General features: G+C 35.1%; 1 protein-coding gene and 1 non-coding gene across 2 annotated transcripts in view; both read right to left on the minus strand.

Annotated features, from left to right (window-relative positions):
• The window catches only part of bma (SCY1-like protein bma), a 1,113,807-nt gene that overhangs the window by 887,627 nt on the left and 204,548 nt on the right, over positions 1-21,632 (minus strand). The gene's annotated exons all lie outside the window — the stretch shown is intronic.
• On the minus strand, positions 3,247-3,318 carry TRNAY-GUA (transfer RNA tyrosine (anticodon GUA)). Its single transcript has one exon. It is a non-coding gene; the product is annotated as a tRNA-Tyr (tRNA).

Consider the following 21,632-nt stretch of genomic DNA (forward strand, 5'->3'; position numbering starts at 1 on the left):
CAATTAATAACATTAATACATAAAATAACCCAATTAATAGCTGAACCTAATTGTTACATTCGAAGTCGATTATTGCCTTGTTCAAGTGACATAACTATAATAAGGAATTATACTCTTATTTCTGTTATAATATTATAGTTTACTATGTATTTCACATGACATGTTCGGACATTGTGCAAATCTGGCTTTCAGGACTCCTTGTGAAGCTGATTTGTATGTATGTATGTATGTATGTATGTATGTATGTATGTATGTATGTATGTATGTATGTACAGGGACATCATTTTATTTTTACTTTAATTTTTATTGTACCTGAGTTTTTTAATGTACTTCACTCCCACCCCTTTCTTCTAATCAAGTTCAACCATCCTCCACACAGATCCAAGACCGCATATACAGTCATAGTAGCTTTACGTTCAGAGTAAACAGTACGTTACAAAAATATGTTCGCGTTTTCCAGTGACGAAGGAGCTTTCAATATTGAATCATTTTTGCACAGGTACTGTCGTCCATTTTCCTACGTCGCATCCCAGTTTCCCCCACCTGCTTCTATTCGCCTTTCTCTAAAGGCTAGTGGCTGGGCTATCTTAGCTCTTTTCTGAGAGCATTAATTCCTGTTATGAATTGGATGTCTACGTAATATTATACCCATACAATTGTTTAAAATAACTTAAATAAAAGAGCCTCGTTAAGTAATTAAATGTCACGTGATTTCCTCCTTTCCTACGACCTTGCGATACAACCACTTGGACGGACAGTAGATAGCATGTCTGAGTAATTTTATCTTTTCGGATCGGCCAGAAATGAAGATTGAATTTACAGTACGTAGGGTACAGAATTATTTCAACATGAGTTACTAGTACGAAGGACGAAACTGGTAATTGGAATTACGTACAATAGTCTATAGTGCGATAATATGCACATTAGAAATGAAGCCTCTATCGAAATGAACGGCCACCAATTTCAAAATGTGTTTAAATATTCATATTATGATTATTTTTCAATTTAACTTCATTCTGTATAGTGTACGCTAATGTGCTATAGACAGTATAATATGCACTGCATAATGAATACGTCCACATGGATAGCTCAGTTCGTGAGTAAAAACACTCATTGTTAATACTGTACTGTATTTTGATTAAACAAAAACCTAATGAAAATTATCAAAGTCAAAAGCGCAATATTTCCTAGTTTACGTAAATGGATGAACTACATTTGTTCCCTCCTATACCTAGTAAAGTGATATATTTGTATTTTACGCCAGTATCATCGAACTCTAGTCGTGGAAGGGGGTAGGCAGACGGTATTTGCGGTTCTCAATCTTGATCCAAAGGTATAGCCAGGTTAATATTAAAAATGTTATTAAAAATAAAATGATGTCCCTGTATTTATTACAATGCAAGTGGGCAAGAACTCTGTAACAGTGGTACAAACAATATAAACAAGACAATAAAATTACAATACACAATAGAATTATATACACAATACAATTAGAATACACAATAATTACAATTAATAATACATAAAATAATATAATAAGTGAACCTAATTTCCTATTACAGCTCACATATGTATAGGCGCTACATAAGTTTCACATTGCTACTGATAACCTTTCACTACACTCTCATCTCACTCACTGCACTGGCATTATGACACATCTCACTGACACTTTAGAACACATTTCACTGACACTATATAACATATTTCACTAACATTATAGAACACATTTCACTGACACTATATAACACATTTCACTGACACTATAGAACACATTTCACTGACACTATAGAACACATTTCACTGACACTATAGAACACGCTATAAATTATCACTGATCAAAATTATTCACTGCCATTGTAAACCATAACTTCAACGACTCACCACGCTTCACTGATACAACAGTTCAAATAAGACAAATAATTACACCCTTATTCATACAGGAACATCATTTTATTTTTACTAATTTTTTAATATTAACCTGGTTATACCTTTAGAGAACCGGAAACACCGTTCGCTACCCCCTTCCAGGACTGGAGTTCGATGTTACTGGCGTAAAACACAAACAAATCACTTTACTAGGTATAGGAGGGAAGAAAAGTAGTTCATTTATTTACGTAAACTAGGAAATATCGCGATTTTGAGTTCGATAATTTTCATTAGGTTTTTGTTTAATCAATATGCAGTACTGTATTAACAATAAGTGTTTTTACTCATGAACTGAGTTATCCATGCGAACGTATTCATTATGCAGTGCATATTATACTGTCTACAGTACATTAGCGTACAATATAGAGAATGAAGTTAAATCTAAAAATAATCATAATATGGATATTTAAACACATATTTGAATAATGGTGGCTGTTCATTTGATACAGGCTTCAGTTCTTTTGTGCATATTATCGCACTATAGACTATTGCATCTAATTCCAATTGCCAGTTTCGTCCTTCGTACTAGTAACTCATATTGATATAATTCTGTACCTACTCTATAAAAGAGTACCTTACGTACTGTAAATTCAATCTTCACTTCTGCCCGACCCGCACAGATAAAATTACTCAGACATGCTATCTACTGTCCTTCCAAGTGGTTATGCCGCAGGATCGTACAAAGGGAGGAAATCACGTGACAGTTAATTACTTAACGAGGCCCTTTTATTTAAGTTATTTGAAACAGTTGTATAATATTACGTAAACGTCCAATTCCTAACAGAAATTAATATTTCTAGAAAAGAGCTAAGACAGCCCAGCTTTTACAGAGGGGCGTGCAGAAGCAGGTGGGGGATGCGACGTAGGCAAACGGACAGTATCTGTGCGAAAATATGATTCAATATTGAAAGCTCATTCGTCACTGGAAAACGCGAACATATTTCTGGAACGTACTATACTCACTAACTCAGTGCTGTTTACTATGTGCGGTCTTGATTCTGTCTGGAGGGCAGTTGGAACTTCATTAGTAGAAGGGGTGGGAGTGAAGTACATTCAAAAACTCAGGTACAATAAAAATTAACGTAAAAATAAAATGATGTCCCTGTGCTTATAAACAGAACTACATTAAACTGAACATTTGTAGTTTAAGACCCTCTTTCAAGTTATTTTAAAATAAGTTATAATTCAAACCAAGGGAATAACTCGTCAGGCTAAGTAAATACATATATTATTACGATGTATCGAAGTACATATGATATTTCCATGCAGAAATTATGCGTCATCTTATGATGAAGGATGAGTGGAGCGGAGAAAAATTTTCTCCGGCACCGGGATTTGAACCCGGGTCTTCAGCTCTACGTGCTGACGCTCTAGCCACTGAGCCATACCGGATTCCCGTCCCGATGCAGGATTGAATCCTCTCAGTTTAAGCTCCACCACCTATTAGGTTCCCTCTAGTGGCCAACTCTCATGCACTGTGTCACAGATGTGACAGTGGCACAATGTCCAACACACTATGTGCAGAGATGCACTCATTACGAGTGACTGAGTGGCCGGGACCCGACGGAATGAGGGCTGTCTTAAATCACTAAGTGATTATTTTCGCATATCAAGTGTTATTACGATGTACCGAAGTACATATGACATTTCCATGCAGAAATTCTGCGTCATCTTATGATCAAGGATGGGTGGAGCTTAGTGGATAGAGCGTCAGTACGCACAGCTGAAGTCCCGGGTTCAAATCACGGTGCCGGAGAGAATTCTTTTCCGCTCCACCCATCCTTCATCATAAGTAAATATATGTCACCTTAAGTAATGTAACGTCTCTTATTTTTAATTTACACTTTACAACAACTTTTTAAATTTATATGTTAGAAAATGAGTAAGTATCTATTTTATATTTTCTAATACAAAGAGAAGGAATGCCCGTTAAGAAGACGCCTATATTCACTGACCTTAACGTGAGACCGACTTAAAGACAACAGCGTGTTCTCTCATAAAATGTCTCCACTTTTATTAATGCTTCGAACTTACAATCATCTATCAAATAAACAGGATTTAGATTTCTCGTTATCATACAATATGTACAAGAAAAAGTTATATACAGCAATGGTTTCATGATATGTTGGATTTTAGTTGCATGTTGGTTGTAGTTGTAGTCAGGTATCATGCTGGTTGGAACACGTGTTCTGTAGTGGTAAATTTCTTAAATAAGTAAATTAAGACTATTAGTCCTGCTATATAATACTGTATACTGAATTTATTTACATAGTGTTATATTTACTCTGTAATTACAGCTACATTTTACATTTTTGGCTATGATATCTATACTTAACTCTCTTTAATTTATTTTTATTTTTGGTATTTTTCATTTATATCTATATCTGTGCCTTTTATTTAGGTAGTATCTATTTGTTTGTTTTTTTTTTCATTTTCAATTTTCAATTTGTAATTACACTTGTATCTTGCATTTGTTTCTGTTTTATCTCTTTTTTCATGTTATATGTAATTCTGTGTTTTTTAAACAAATCTGTACTGTCTATTGTAATTGGGGCTTTGCCCTGTTTAAATAAATAAATAAATAAATAAATAAATAGATAAATAATAAATAAATAAATCAATAAATAAATAAATAAACACATGTATTAGATTTATTTGCAACATCAGTACATTTTAACTATTTCACTTTCACGGCGCTTCATTGAATTAAAACTTACATGCACACTTACGCAACCGTAATATGTTGTATTTAACATTAATTATTAGCCTATATGTTTTATTAATTATAGAATTTTGTACCCATCCACATGATAGCATACGAGATTGTGTTTTTTGTATCAATTATACAACCTGTTTCAATATTTTTTTTCTCCAATTGTTTTATTGCCCTCCTGGAACTGGGCGGCCTAGAAAACTATTTCTACAGTTTCATCTCGTTTTTCCAGACGATTTTATTCATATATGTTTTGATAACATATGTAAGTTCAAGCACAGAATATATCTTTATTACGCAATCTCCACGTGGTAACTAACACAACACTACACGACTCCTCTCTACATATCCCAATCTCAGACTGACTAGTCATTGAAACGTTACGTGAGGTATTGAACGCCGGGAGAGAGAGGGCTGGCTCCCCGGCAGTTGCTCAACCAACTCCGCCGCCAAGCGACCGATGAATAAACCGGTACTTATCGCTGGAACGCTCTGTATTTTGAAGTTGCATGGAATGTCCAAGAATCAGGAGATAGTTCAAACTGTTATTCCATATATTCCGGATCACTTTTTATACCATAATGCGCAAATGAAAACCTTCCGCGAAATGATATCAACTTTTCTCTGAAATATTGTCCTCCGGCGTTCCTAGTCTGCGATATGTTCCATCTAACTTCGTTAATAATAAAAGGTGATAATGATAATAATAAAAGTAATAGTAATAATAATAAACAAGAATATAACACAGCCATTCATGGCATAAATAATGCTGTGTGACCTCTGTTGAAAATATGGTAGAGATAATTAAATTATAATGGAAACAATAGATGTGTTGTTTAGCTCAGAGGGTCAGAGGAAATACAACATCAAACATAATGAAATATGCAAAGTAATTCAACAGAAATTGGCTTTGAAACATAAATTAGTCAGAATCCGTTCCATATTACAAATGCAGTCAAACAATTATTTTAGAACACACAAATGTAAATTGTATTGTCATAGAAACAATGTCAGACACAAGAATAGAATAATAGAATAAATATCATGATTATGAATAGAAGAAATACAAAATTACTATTTGATGTTATAATGCCGTTTCGGACAGAATTGTCAGAAACATGAGTATCATGAATTTGACACACACTTTTCATAGGCTTCGCGAATTTTTCAACAATTTAATTATTCACTTTCTTCAATAACTTACCAATGATGTTGTTTATACGAGGGGGATCCAGGAAATAACGACCGTTTTGTTGTAATAATTAAAAAATGTATATATATTTGAAAAAACAAAGTCTGTTACATAACTGAAGCTTCCTTTACTTCTCTACATAATCACTACCTACATTTAAACATTTGTCGTATCTGTTCCCGTGTTATACTCCTCTGCCGCCAGTTCATTAAGCCAGGTGTTCACTGTCTTCTTCAACTCTTCATCACTTCCAAAACGCGTACCACTCAAAGTCTTTCAGCTTAGTGAAAAGGTGAAAATCGCTAGAGCAAGGTCTGGACTATAGGGCGGATGATCAAAGATTTCCCAACCGAATTTATCCAGCAATTCTCGAGTTGAAGAAGCAGTGTGCGGACGGGCGTTGTCGTGAAGAAGCACAGCTCCTCTCGAAAGCATTCCTCGCCTCTTGTTTTGGATGGCTCGCCGTAGTTTTCGTAAAGTCTCACAATAACGATTTGCATTGATCGTAGTGCCTTTTGGCATGAAATCCAGCAAAAGAACACCTTTGCGATCCCAAAAGTCAGTAGCCATGACTTTTTGTGTTGAGAGAGTCTGTTTGAATTTTCTCGGTTTCTTGGGTGATGAGGGATGATGCCACTGACGTGATTGGCGCTTGGTCTCTGGGGTGTTGTGAGACACCCAGGTCTCATCACCAGTCACAATTTGATCAAGAAAGGAGTCTCCATCTCTGTGATATCGCATCAAGAATGTCAATGCTGAGGCCATTCTCTGAGTTTTGTGTTGGTCACTCAGTTGCCGTGGAACCCATCGTGCACAGATTTTGTGGTAGCCAAGATGTTGCGACACAATTTCACCAAGCAAAGAACGAGAAATGTCAGGAAAGGCAATATACAATTCGTCGAGTGATGTTCGCCTGTCTTGCAAGATTCTGTCGTTCACTTTAGTCTTCAGGTCTTCTGTGATGAGTGATGGGCGTCCGGGTCGAGTTTCATCGTGGAACATTTGTTCGCCCATTGTTGAACATTTCTCACCATTTTCTCACATTTCTTTCATTCATTACAGTATCACCATACACTTCTTTCAATTCCCGGTAAATTTCTGCAGGTTTCAAATGTCGGGCATTCAAAAATCGAATCACACTCCTCACCTCACAGTCGGGGGGATTATCAATCACGTCGTTCATTTTGAAGTAACACAAAATGCACAATGGCGACTTGTTGCAACCAGTACTCACAACATTATGAGAACACATGTTAAGGAAGCCAGTTGACCTTCAAACAAGGAAGGGGAGTCAGCTGCGCGGCGGATGTGCGCGAACGGTCGTTATTTCCTGGATCCCCCTCGTAGTTTGTTTTTCTTGAACAGTTATTCAGATGATATTGCATAACTGAAGTTGTTTAATATACAGGGTGTATACGATATAAACTGTCAAAATTATATAGACAGTAGGCTATATATCGCGCTACTGAACAGAATGTCTAGTCAATCCTTATAATCTTACTTTTGGTTTGTAAAGTACCATGGTTTTAAGATTGATAGTCGTCTAATATATGTTTACATTTCGACTTAACGTGAATGCCATCGCCAATGACCTTGCGCCCAACACACGTCAATACACAACAGAGTAACAAACGACTGTTTCAGGGTACGTATCGGGCAGAGTAAATAAGGGCCGAATTCATAGTCAACACTTATCGTAAGGAAACACTTAAGCAGTTGCTTATAATCATTTCCTATTCAAAAATCCCACTGGAGTGAACACTTATTCAAATAAGGTAGCTTGTCAGCTTACTCAAGTGTTTCCTCATATGCATTGTAATCAGCTGATTCGGTATACAATAGATGATGATTATGATTTAATTTAATTTATTGAGTACTGTAATTAAAATGAAAATGAGCTTCGGCTAGCAAAATATACATCAGAGATACGAAAAACCCTTTAGAGATGTATAATGATCAACAATTTAAGAGGAGATACCGTTTCGACAAGAACACTGTTGTGAATATTCTGGTGTCTCTCATTTAAATTCACAATGCAACCACGAGGCTTACCGATTTCGCCACTGCTGAAAGTACTGGTTGCTTTGAGATTTTATGATACAGCAGCATTTCAGGTAGGTTTAAGTGGCATTTTTTTTTTCGAAAAGTATTCGTTATTTTCATTTTTTTTATATCCTACCCAAGGAATAAGTTGTTAAAATTTGCGTAATTATATCACTTCCACTTTATTTAGCATAAAAATAACTGAAAAATAAATTAAAATGATTTACTTACAGAAATATTTTCGGAGTTTGCATTAAACTCAACTGCAACTTTGTTCCATGTCAATTTATTCTTTTGGAGAGAACAATTATCAATTTTTTTTTTCACTTTCGACGATATCTCCATATTTCATAACTAGTGATCTTAACTCACTTCTTTCTTTTCTGTAAAATGCTTTCTGGTCATCTTGTATAATTTTTAGCTCTATAATATTTACTTCTGTATTTGTGTATGACAATAATGCCTATAATGAGACTGAAGACGCTGGAAAACAATTGAATGTAGGAAAGCGCTCACGTCTAGCCATGTTACCATATTTCTTTCGATGTCAAGGGAATGCTCAGGGCATATGAATGAGTAGCGTCTCTGCAATACGATCTAAAATAAGTGCTAAGGAAACGCTCATTACTTAAGTGTTTCCTCATTTTATAAGTGACGACTATGAATTCGACCCTAAGACTCTCAAAATTATTTTTTTTCTGGGAAAACTTCGACAGTTACAGAAAAACGTAATGCCACTTTTTTCTTCGGTTACTTATGTTCTACCACCAGAAATGTTTTTGGAAGTTCCTATAGTTTACACGCTGCACACTGAAGTAAGGAATAATAATAATAATAATAATAATAATAATAATAATAATAATAATAATAATAATAGACTAATAATAATAATAGAGTAATAATTATTTATTTATGTATTTATTTCTTCATTTATTTATTCATTCATTCATTCATTCATTCATTTATTTACTAGCCGTACCCGTGCGCTCCGCTGCACCCGTTAGAAATAAATATAAAGTAATTACATAATTAAAATAGGACGTTTGATCCAGGGAACATTCGTGTTTGATAGAAGGATAAATCGTTTAATATGTTACTTAATTTAAATTGCATCCAAATAATTAAAATGCGATCATTTTGGTCCAGAGACACTCGCTTGGTGCAATGACAATTCCTTTAACATGTTTCTTAATTTTTATTACATGCAACCATAGTTTAATGAAGATTGACATCATTTAGATTTAATGTGTATATTTTATTTTACTTGTTATAGGTTTCCATTGAATTATGGTAATAATTTAATTTTAACCCTTGTTTTCTACGTATTCTGTAAATGGCGCTTGGCCCACTATGGTTGTGAACCCTTCAAATAACTTAAATTATATTATATAATATTACATTTTATATTATATTATATTATATTATATTATATTATATTATATTATATTATATTATATTATATTATATTATATTATATTATATTATATTATATTATATTATATTATATTATATCATATCATATCATATTATATCATATCACATTACATTACATTACATTACATTATATATTATATTATATTATATTATATTATACTATACTATACTATACTATACTATATTACATTACATTACATTACATTATATTATATTATATTATATTATTTTATATTATATTATATTATATTATATATCAGAAGCTACTGTAATAACATTATAACATTATGTCATCTAGAGAAACTACACTTTCGAATGGTGAAATAATAATTAATTATACAAATCGGTTAATTTAGCTTCCGATATTACTTCATACAAACACAGAAACATTCTCTGTAGGGTATCTTTCATAGCTTTCGATTGTTGCTGTCCAAGGCCCCTTATAGACGAAGTCATTTGTTTTTTAAATTCATTACACGGCCTTAGATGGCAGTTATTTTAATTTTATCTCATTAAATATCAGTCCTATCAACATTTTTCAAGGAATAAAACTTATCGAAAATTATGTTTAAAGAAACTTTTGTTATGCAACATTTTTCACAAAAATCAATAATAAGCGAGATATTTCGATTTATTTCATTCAGGCCCCCTCATAAACCCCCTTTTAAATAATGTATTTTGAATGTCATATAGCCCAAAATCTAAGTTACATCGAACTTAATTTATATTCCAATTTTCATCGAAATCCGTTCAGCCATTATCGCGTGAAAAGGTAACAAACATACAGATAGACAGACATACAAACAAGAATTTCAAAAAAGCGATTTTCGGTTTCAGGGTGGTTAATTATATATGTTAGGACCAGTTATTTTTGGAAAATCGAAAATTACCAGAACAATTTCGGCTACAGATTTATTATTAGTATAGATTTATTTATTTATTTATTTATTTATTTATTTATTTACTTATTTACTTATTTACTTATTTATTTATTTATTTATTTATTTATTTATTTATTTATTTATGGCTGATGGTTTTAATCTGTTAACTGGTAACCATTATTTCTCTCCTGATACAGAACATAATAATTTAAAATCTTATCTTAATTTTCTTGAAAAAAATCTTGACACTCATAATTTTAGAATAGTAATCTTTGGTGATTTCAATACTCCGGGTATGGACTGGTCAACTTGTTTTAATCTTAATGACACTCATTATTACTCTAAAATTAAGGCTAAGGATTTATATTCCTCGTCCTGCCTTCTTAGATTAAATCAAATTAACTCAACGTTACAAGCAAAAATCTTCTTGACTTGGTTTTTACTAATGTCAATAACACTATAGTTAAACTATTAATAATAATAATAATAATAATAATAATAATAATAATAATAATAATAATAATAACAGAGTAATAATAATAATAATAATAATTTATCTAACCATTGGAATGGAAATTAGTTCAGGCTTAGGCGTAACAATCATAATTTTTTTTCTTCAAAAATTAGAACGAAATTATTTTGTTGCCATTGTTGTTTAGTTCTGACCTGTGTAGTCTTCTGCAAAACATGTTTGAGGCAAGAACTGTCGAAAATAAACATGTCTAGGAATTATACCACATAGTCAATATTTTTCTTTACACAAATCTGCACTGCAGTTCCAGACCTAGTGGAAAACAAATAGCTCTTTGTTTCAATATAAGTTTCGCTATCTCTGCGACTCTTGCCGCAAAGCAAACAAAAGCCGAGCGCTTTGGAGAGGCACTCCGAGTGCAGCATTTCATATTGCTCATCTGCCGCCTGAAGAGTCCTCCACCCGGTCAACACAGCAGCAAAGCTGGTGAAATGGATGACCGGGCGCGTGACCTCAACTCTGACGCATTAATTTTTCATAGCGGTTTTTACTGCGAAATACAGAATGGCTCTTCATATATTGAAGCATATCCTTATACGAGATATCCAGTTAGTATCCTATTTATGAAACTAATTTATTCAGGAGCTTCAAAGATAGACTTGATTTTAAAAGGGCGTATTGCATTTATTTTCAAGCACGAAAACAGGCTATTTATAAATTTTCCGTTATACCATGTGATTTCAGTACCTACAAATCAGTAATTCAATCTGATTTCATGCATTTTATATGGTCATTTGAAAAATTAAGGATGACATCAATGACTTTTGCTTTCAAATTAAAAATAAATACTTTTAATAGGAAACGTCATACTAGTACTGCGTGTTCAGTTCAAAGTGTGTCATGGCTCGCTGTATGCCGTCATGTGGCTAGTCGTTGAGCCTAGAGAATTCAATCTTCCTATACTTCCGCAGAGGCGTATTACTTATGTGCCAGAGAAGTTGCCTAGCAAGTACGGCGTTCATTCTGAAGAGTACTTACGGATACGTACGGTAACACTTACGGATACGTACGGTAACACCTGTAGTGGCAGGAATGTGAACTGTTTGGAAACATGTACTGAGGTGAGCTATTTTCTTACTGTTGGGATATGGGGAGAGGGTTAAGACGATTACTTGTTGACATTAACTTCGACGGTCAACATGGACACGGAGCATTTGATTTGTATTGTGGAACAATGGATGATAACAAATACCCTGCGTACGACTTGCCCGCACAAAACACAGTTCGAAAGAGGTTATGGTAGCATGGAGACTTTACAGACCGCCATCTGTTGCTACGACGTTCAAGTTATACCGTACACGTTCTCAAGTTCAGATTGAACGCCTTGATTAATAGGCAACTTCTCTGACATAAAAGCTGAAATTCGCTTCAAATCACTGACTCACAACAGTGACGTCATGACACACTTTGAGATGAACACCCAGTATTCGCCTATACAAGACCTTGGCGAGACCTGTACTTTTTTACAGCAGTGAGGCATGGACATTGAGGAAGAAAGACGAAAGCAGAATAACGGCTAATGAAATGAAATTTATGATATATACAGCGGGATATACGAAATGGGATAAAAACGCAATGAAGATGTAATGGAAGAATTACAACTAGAACCTGTAATTAATCACGTAAAACATTATCGGATCAACTGGATAAATCATCTGCATCGCATGCGTAGAGATAGAATCCCAAAAGCGATGCTCCACTATCGTCCAAACGGGAAGAGATATCTCGGTCGTCCAAAGAAGAGCTGGATTGAAAATTCCAACTGCGAGATCGTAACAGACCATATGGCCTAATACTTAACGGGAAGAAGAAGAATATCATACTATGTTGCAGTGTAAAATATTTATCCAATTTTAACTGTTCTGGCATAGAATTTCACAGGTGTATCACCTGAAGTTTAGGAGATTTTCGAATTAAAAGACGTGATTAAGATGTGACTATGTGAGAAATAAAGAGAAATGAGTGTCATACATTGCTAAGATATCCCCCCCACCAAAAAAACACCGAAAAAATCTAAACGATAATAAGTGAACTCCTAGCGAAATACATGAAAATATGTGTGTAGTGAGAGATAATGCTGCTTCAAATCAAATTAATGATGTAAATTGTTTCCGCGATTTTATACACGGAATAACAACATGTGAACTCACACAGGGTATAGGTCCACCATAGACAGTTTGTGCTGAAAGAAAATGTTGACCGAGTGAATGATTCAATCATGGCAAATTATAGATCGACAGTTACATCAAGGATGCGCTTGAAAACATTCTAAACTATTATCTCGGTTGCCGTGAATTTTTGGTCACGTGGACACCAAGAACGTTACGCCTACACTTACTGGTTGTATTCGTCTCTCGTGGCGCTAGTGCGGCGAATTAAAATTTAGGTCATTAATGCTCCTCAAAATACACCTAGTGGCTGTATTCGTCTCTCGTGGCGCTAGTGCGTCAAATTAAAATTTAGGTCATTAATGCTCCTCAAAATACACCTAGTGGCTGTATTCGTCTCTCGTGGCGCTAGTGCGGCGAATTAAAATTTAGGTCATTACTGCTCCTCAAAATACACCTAGTGGCTGTATTCGTCTCTCGTGGCGCTAGTGCGGCGAATTAAAATTTAGGTCGTTAATGCTCCTCAAAATACACCTAGTGGCTGTATTCGTCTCTCGTGGCGCTAGTGCGGCGAATTAAACTTTAGGTCGTTAATGCTCCTCAAAATACACCTAGTGGCTGTATTCGTCTCTCGTGGCGCTAGTGCGGCGAATTAAAATTTAGGCCATTATTGCTCCTCAAAATACACCTAGTGGCTGTATTCGTCTCTCGTGGCGCTAGTGCGGCGAATTAAAATTTAGGTCATTAATGCTCCTCAAAATACACCTAGTGGCTGTATTCGTGTCTCGAGGCGCTAGTGCGTCAAATTAAAATTTAGGCCATTAATGCTCCTCAAAATACACCTAGTGGCTGTATTCGTCTCTCGTGGCGCTAGTGCGTCAAATTAAAATTTAGGTCATTAATGCTCCTCAAAATACACCTAGTGGCTGTATTCGTCTCTCGTGGCGCCAGTGCTTCAAATTAAAATTTAGGCCATTAATGCGCCTCAAAATACACCTAATGGCTGTATTCGTCTCTCGTGGCGCTAGTGCGGCGAATTAAAATTTAGGTCATTAATGCTCCTCAAAATACACCTAGTGGCTGTATTCGTCTCTCGTGGCGCTAGTGCGTCAAATTAAAATTTAGGCCATTAATGCTCCTCAAAATACACCTAGTGGCTGTATTCGTCTCTCGTGGCGCTAGTGCGTCAAATTAAAATTTAGGTCATTAATGCTCCTCAAAAAATACACCTAGTGGCTGTATTCGTCTCTCGTGGCGCTAGTGCGGCGACTTAAAATTTAGGTCTTTAATGCTCCTCAAAATACACCTAGTGGCTGTATTCGTCTCTCGTGGCGCTAGTGCGTCAAATTAAAATTTAGGCCATTAATGCTCCTCAAAATACACCTAGTAGCTGTATTCGTCTCTCGTGGCGCTAGTGCGTCAAATTAAAATTTAGGCCATTAATGCTCCTCAAAATACACCTAGTGGCTGTATTCGTCTCTCGAGGTGCTAGTGCGTCAAATTAAAATTTAGGCCATTAATGCTCCTCAAAAAACACCTAGTAGCTGTATTCGTCTCTCGTGGCGCTAGTGCGTCAAATTAAAATTTAGGCCATTAATGCTCCTCAAAATACACCTAGTGGCTGTATTCGTCTCTCGTGGCGCTAGTGCGTCAAATTAAAATTTAGGCCATTAATGCTCCTCAAAATAATCCTAGTGGCTGTATTCGTCTCTCGTGGCGCTAGTGCGTCAAATTAAAATTTAGGTCATTAATGCTCCTCAAAATACACCTAGTGGCTGTATTCGTCTCTCGTGGCGCTAGTGCGTCAAATTAAAATTTAGGTCATTAATGCTCCTCAAAATACACCTAGTGGCTGTATTCGTCTCTTGTGGCGCTAGTGCGTCAAATTAAAATTTAGGTCATTAATGCTCCTCAAAATACACCTAGTGGCTGTATTCGTCTCTTGTGGCGCTAGTGCGTCAAATTAAAATTTAGGTCATTAATGCTCCTCAAAATACACCTAGTGGCTGTATTCGTCTCTTGTGGCGCTAGTGCGTCAAATTAAAATTTAGGTCATTAATGCTCCTCAAAATACACCTAGTGGCTGTATTCGTCTCTCGTGGCGCTAGTGCTTCAAATTAAAATTTAGGCCATTAATGCGCCTCAAAATACACCTAATGGCTGTATTCGTCTCTCGTGGCGCTAGTGCGGCGAATTAAAATTTAGGTCATTAATGCTCCTCAAAATACACCTAGTGGCTGTATTCGTCTCTCGTGGCGCTAGTGCGTCAAATTAAAATTTAGGCCATTAATGCTCCTCAAAATACACCTAGTGGCTGTATTCGTCTCTCGTGGCGCTAGTGCGTCAAATTAAAATTTAGGTCATTAATGCTCCTCAAAATACACCTAGTGGCTGTGTTCGTCTCTCGTGGCCCTAGTGCGTCAAATTAAAATTTAGGTCATTAATGCTCCTCAAAAAATACACCTAGTGGCTGTATTCGTCTCTCGTGGCGCTAGTGCGGCGAATTAAAATTTAGGTCTTTAATGCTCCTCAAAATACACCTAGTGGCTGTATTCGTCTCTCGTGGCGCTAGTGCGTCAAATTAAAATTTAGGCCATTAATGCTCCTCAAAATACACCTAGTGGCTGTATTCGTCTCTCGTGGCGCTAGTGCGTCAAATTAAAATTTAGGCCATTAATGCTCCTCAAAATACACCTAGTGGCTGTATTCGTCTCTCGTGGCGCTAGTGCGTCAAATTAAAATTTAGGCCATTAATGCTCCTCAAAATACACCTAGTGGCTGTATTCGTCTCTTCTTCTATATGAAAAAGAATATATTTTTACGATTTTGAAAAAATATTATTATTATTTTCTTTTTTTCAAAATAATGATGGTAGTTCACTGTGTACCGATGAAGCGTTTCCCTCATAATTCATAAACTTGTTAACTTTTTCATGTTCTCTCTCTTTTATTTCATTGCTCAAACTTATATTTACAATATATTTACAATTTACAACTACATCCCTAAATATATAATATTTGCGGCGCAAATTATTTCTATATTTGGCAGTAAGCACGTATGTGAGCAATTTTCCTCACTTAAGAACCTCACAAAACCAAGACTAATACCAAGAATATCAGAAGATAATAACCGTGCTATGCTATGTCATGCTGCAAGAAACATAATTTCGCCGGACATAAGAAGGTTGGTGTCGGCAAAAACAAGAAAAACACTTCTGTACTAGACGAGAAGTCAGGAATTTAAATCTGTTTCTAGAAATGTGCTGTTCATATAATAAGTATATTATTAAGTGTGTAACAGTTACACAGCATTTAATTAGGTGGCCTCATTATCTAAAACCTGTAAGATAAGAAATATACAAAGTTTATTATTTGTTCCAATCGTATTATTTCATTTTTCTGTATGCAAAATGTCCTGTAATTTCTTTCACTTTTGTATTGTTAAGTTTAAAACAGGAAAACAGTGTTTTTATATCAGTTGGATTATTAGATAATTATATAAAAATTGGTTATATTCTATCTATTATCTGAAACTATATAAGTTAAGGAGAAGCTATGTTTATTATTTATTGTAGCCTACTATTTTATAATTCTTTGCATTTATTAGAGACGTACACTCTACAAAATATGTTCTGATTTGTTGTTGTCTTTTATGAATGTAACACGCTATCTATTATTTAAAAACAGTTTAATTCATCTTGCAGTGACAGGCCAATAGACTTCACTTTGTTCACCCCTTCTTATTCTCTGCTGCTGCCTGCAGAATAGATTCATGGCAACCAGTGAGCGCTTGATCGCACGCAGAACCGTATACGTGCTCTTGACCTTGACATCGCTGTTGTAAGTGGACGCAGACGCTGCAAAAACAACTTGGAGTAAGCAGCAGAATTGGCAGAGCTCAACGTGTGTTGTGGTGACGTTTTGCTTGTAGCGGGAAAACGACACGTTTCCGGAAATGAGTTCCTATGCAAAACGTAACTTTCTCGGTCCTCACCACAAGCCCTGAAAGTCTGTAATGGGAATCTAGATACATCCTATATATTATCTATTCAGCACTTACTACCATTATGTCAAGGAAACATAGTCGATATAGAATTGAGATTCTCCATATTTATGAAAGCCAGTATATTACCGTAGATGCAAGAATTTCCTATTTCGCGAGAATGAAAAATGTTGTAAACAGCGGTAATTAAGTGTTGTTTCGTTGAAAGGCAGCTGGAGATCCTTGCTCGATTCCCGCGGTTAATTGGATAAAAGAAAACTCTTCTAATGAGATTTCCGGAGTACTGTTGTGTAATTAAGATGTAATGAAATATAATCCCCGTCTCTAATAGCATTCTTTTGTTCGCATTTACACGCTCGCATGAATCTCCATGTCGACCAGCTTAAGTCGCGGAACAATTAGATCATTTCCATTGCGAACTGTCTTTATATTCGTCTGCTTCTACTCTTCAGATTTTTCTCTGACGATATAAAAATGAAACGTTGTATTATTTATTGTAGTTTAATTAACTGAGTATGGTTAATGCAAAAATGAAAGGGTAGCTTTGGCAGTGTTCAGATACGACAGTTCTCGACTTCAACCCCTATTGTAACTTAAGAGTTTCTTCTGTTTCAAATGCTCACTACCTGTGTTATCTCAAGTGAATATTGAATTTCATACCGACATTTCATAAGCTGACAATTTTTTTTCTAGTGATGTTAAAAAGATCCTGAGGCTAGATATATTTAAACTCTTGAAAGAGATGAGCAAAATATTTTTAGTTTTTATTTTGTATTTTAAAGAATTTACACTGTGAATTTCTACGAACAAGTATTACAATAAAGACCTATATTTAATAAGTGGGATGAAAAAAATCTTTTGTTCCTTGGAGTAGCTTGCGTTCTTGGTAGTTATTGGACGGAAGTACGAGAGAAGCAATATGCGAAGATGGTGTATAAGAAATTCCTTACATAAAAGAAAAATCCAAGAAGCATACTGTTCAAGCTGGAATTAACTTAAAATTGAAGACAGATAGATACACATGATATTTCATAACATGTGGATAAAATTCATGGTTTTATTCAAAACCTAAAGTGGCAAACAAATTCATATAATCTTATATCTGAAGTAGTTTTGAATTCTGGATGCAATTGATTAATGTTCCCGTAAAAATATGCCTGTCATTAAAAACGCTGTTCGTGTGTTGTAATTAACTTTCTTTGTGTCAATTGCAATAGTTTTAATCTAACAATTGACTTCTATGAACTCGCAGTATTAAAGAATACGCTGAACCATGTGTTGAGATTTAGTCAGCTACTAAAAATTCTTTAAATGTCGATTTTGGAAGATTTTCTACAATGTTGTATGGAATGGAATTGATCTCAAATAATATAATATAAACACAAAGTTTCTTGCTTTTGGTCGACCTGGTTGGCGAATTGGTATAGCGCTGGCCTTCTATGCCCAAGGTTGCGGGTTCGATCCCGGGGCAGGTTGATGGCATTTAAGTGTTCTGAAATGCGACAGGCTCATGTCAGTAGATTTACTGGCATGTAAAAGAACTCCTGCGGGACAAAATTCCGGCGACGCTGATATAATCTCTGCAGTTGCGAGCGTCGTTAAATAAAACGTAACATTAACATTTTCCTTGCTTTGGAATTAAATAATCAAACTTAGAATACAGTGGAGTCCCTCGGTTGGAAATTTCTGTTATGGAAACTTCTAATTTGGAAAGCTAGCTGACTCCGTCCACTACAGGAACACCACTCAATACGTTACTAATAAGGCGATCGCTTTGCTCATGCTCGACGTTGACAAAAGATACAGTAAAGAAGAAGGAAAAAAATGTATTTAAACTTATACATGAAAACATTACAAACTGAAATAAGAATTATTTTAGCATCTAACTTTATACACATACAAATATAAGGGAAAGCTTTTCTAATAACACACACAAATATATCTATAAATATAATTTCAACTGATAATGGAAATTACGGGAAAACGGCTGAACGGATTTTAATAAATGGCCCCTCATTTTGAAGCTTGGAACCCAAAGTTTTTCGGAAAAGTAGTAGTTTTCAGTGAAATGTCAATTTTCCTACATAATTTTCCTATTTTCCAAAATCCATCTGTTGTCAGTTTTGAGAACTAATTTTATCGCATCACGGCCCACTTGATTGAATTTCAGAACAAAACACACACTACAATAAACAATAGGCTATTACACGAAGGCCATGACCTGCAGGATTGCCGACATATTTAGAGCTCAATTCAATTTGTTATTAAAAACTGATTCTGCAGTATATAATAATTTTCTGAGTACAGCTGTGTATTGGATATTCAAGTCTACGAAACTTGAGGTGGTTTGATGACATTATTATCATTAGAAATTAAATATTATTATAGTTAATATCATGATGCATCTATTTTTCATTAATTGTACATAATATTGATGCTATATTGATGACATGAAAGTGAAACGTTTTGAGGTTATGTAAGTAAATGTAGAGAATATCTTAATTTAGATCTTCATTTCTATAATTTACTGAGTGGCTGCTATATATAAAACTACAAAACTTAAGTAAGATAATAATATTGTCATTAAAAATCAAATATTTTTATACTTATTAGCCCAGTGGGGTTAGATCTTTTTCATATACTTAATGGCGGTGTAGTGTAGATATTGATATGTGTCATTGTCTTCAGTATTGGATCGAGAGAGCGCAAAAATTACAGTTCCTAAGGAAAGATCAAAAGGTATTAGGCCTACTTACTGATAAAATAAGAGGCCTAGAAAATTTTATAGTCTCCAGATCATTTCAGCAAGATCTCTTAGTAGGATAAAATGATTTTACGCTATACATTTCAAGTTCTACATGCAGCAGCTATACGAAAATGCTATTGTTCGAAATCTTAGCAAACCTGGCATTTTTTAACTTTTGCCTACAATCCACAATGACCTGAAATAGCTACTGCTATCGTCCTGACATTGATACTTGCGTTTTCGCGTTGAAACTAAAAAACTGAAGTTGGATAGGTTCAAGAAAAAGTATTTGGCCTAAAAAAATCCATTGAGAGGGAGTATGTTTCATTATTATGGAAGCAAATAACTATCAAAAAGACAAGTATTCTTCATTGAAAATAAATCTGAAAAATTTTTATTTGAACGTCTAACGAACTTAGTTTGCAGCAGTATTTGCTGCATAAGCCACTAGTAATAATATATATATATATATATATATATATATATATATATATATCTGTGGTGTAGGGATCAGCATGCTGGTCTCTTACGCAGAGGGCCCGGGTTCGATTCCCAGACGGATTGAATTTCCTGGTTGAGGTTTTTCAGGGTTTTTCCTCAACCGTAAGGCAAATGCCAGGAAGTTCGGGCCACAACATCCCTGAATATCACCGGCCTCATTCATCACCGAAATCATATTCATAATAAATCAAGTCACACATATATAGTCGCCATCTAGTTCACAACAATAGAACCAGTCTCAACATTAGTACACAGGCCTTCGGATTTCAAAAAAAGATTAACTCGCGATATGACCAAAGATATTAAAGCGAGTATAAATAACAGCGAAAATAATAATAATAATAATAATAATAATAATAATAATAATAATAATAATAATAATAATAATATAATGTAATATAATATATAATTTTTTTCAGGCAGAACTTCTAACAATTAATGAAGCTTTGAAATGGTGCATTCAGAACGAAAACACAGCGCGCATATTTAGTGACTCCCAAGCTGCCCTTCACTGCATCGCCCACTACCGATAGAGGCAAGAGAATCACTTCAAAAGTACGCACACCACATATGCCTCATTTGGGTCCGGGGACACAATGGTGTAAGAGGAAATGAAAGAGCTGATGAGCTAGCGAAAGCAGCAGCCTCCAGCAGCGAAACTCCGACATACAGTTTACAACCGATATCATTTATCAAGAAACAAATAAGACAAAAGACTCATCAAAACTGGAATACTAGATGGACGACATGCACAACCGGATCACTAACAAGAGACACCTACTTCCCAACAATCCACGACCGACTCAAAAGTCATCACTTCAAACTTACTTCCGTAACAACGCAGTTTCTTTCTGGACATGGGAAATTTGGAACTTACTTCGACAGATTCAACATTCCAGCAGACATCGACTCTACATGCTCCTGCCGCGAAAACCTTCACAGTGTGAAACACCTTCTATTTGACTGTCCTATTATTGAAGCAAAGAGATTTCAAATAAAGACACATCTTCTGGACTGCGACACCGAATACAGGACTCCACTATGTGACGTGATCAAATAATCTTGTTGCTACAGACAATTTATAGACTTGCTAAACTTTATCTTTAAAAGATCGTAGATATATATTTCACCATTATCTATGTAAAAATAAGTAGTGTAGATAAGTAGTATACCGTATAACAAAACTAAAACTCTAGCATACCGCTTGGTGAATTAGGGTTCTTTTCCACGGATATTTAATAATAAATATAAGAGTAAATAATTACAGTGGGAACTCCTCTAAATAAAATAATTGTTTTAATGTTAACGACAAAAATATTGTAAATCATTCAGACTGATGTCATTTCATAATACATTTACTCAGACAAAAAAATAAGTTGAAACTTGTAGGGAATCTGCCGAGTGGTGCCTCCTACGCTTAGAGACAATTATGTACAGTGTTTGTACTCACCCTGCTGTTTACACCACGTTCTCTCTCTACCAGCCACTGAGCTGATATTTCGGCAGTGGTTACATCATGTAGGTAGGGGCGAGCACAGAAGAACAATTATGTAA

This window comes from Periplaneta americana, chromosome 14 (genome assembly GCF_040183065.1).
Source record: "Periplaneta americana isolate PAMFEO1 chromosome 14, P.americana_PAMFEO1_priV1, whole genome shotgun sequence".
NCBI lineage: Eukaryota > Metazoa > Arthropoda > Insecta > Blattodea > Blattidae > Periplaneta > Periplaneta americana.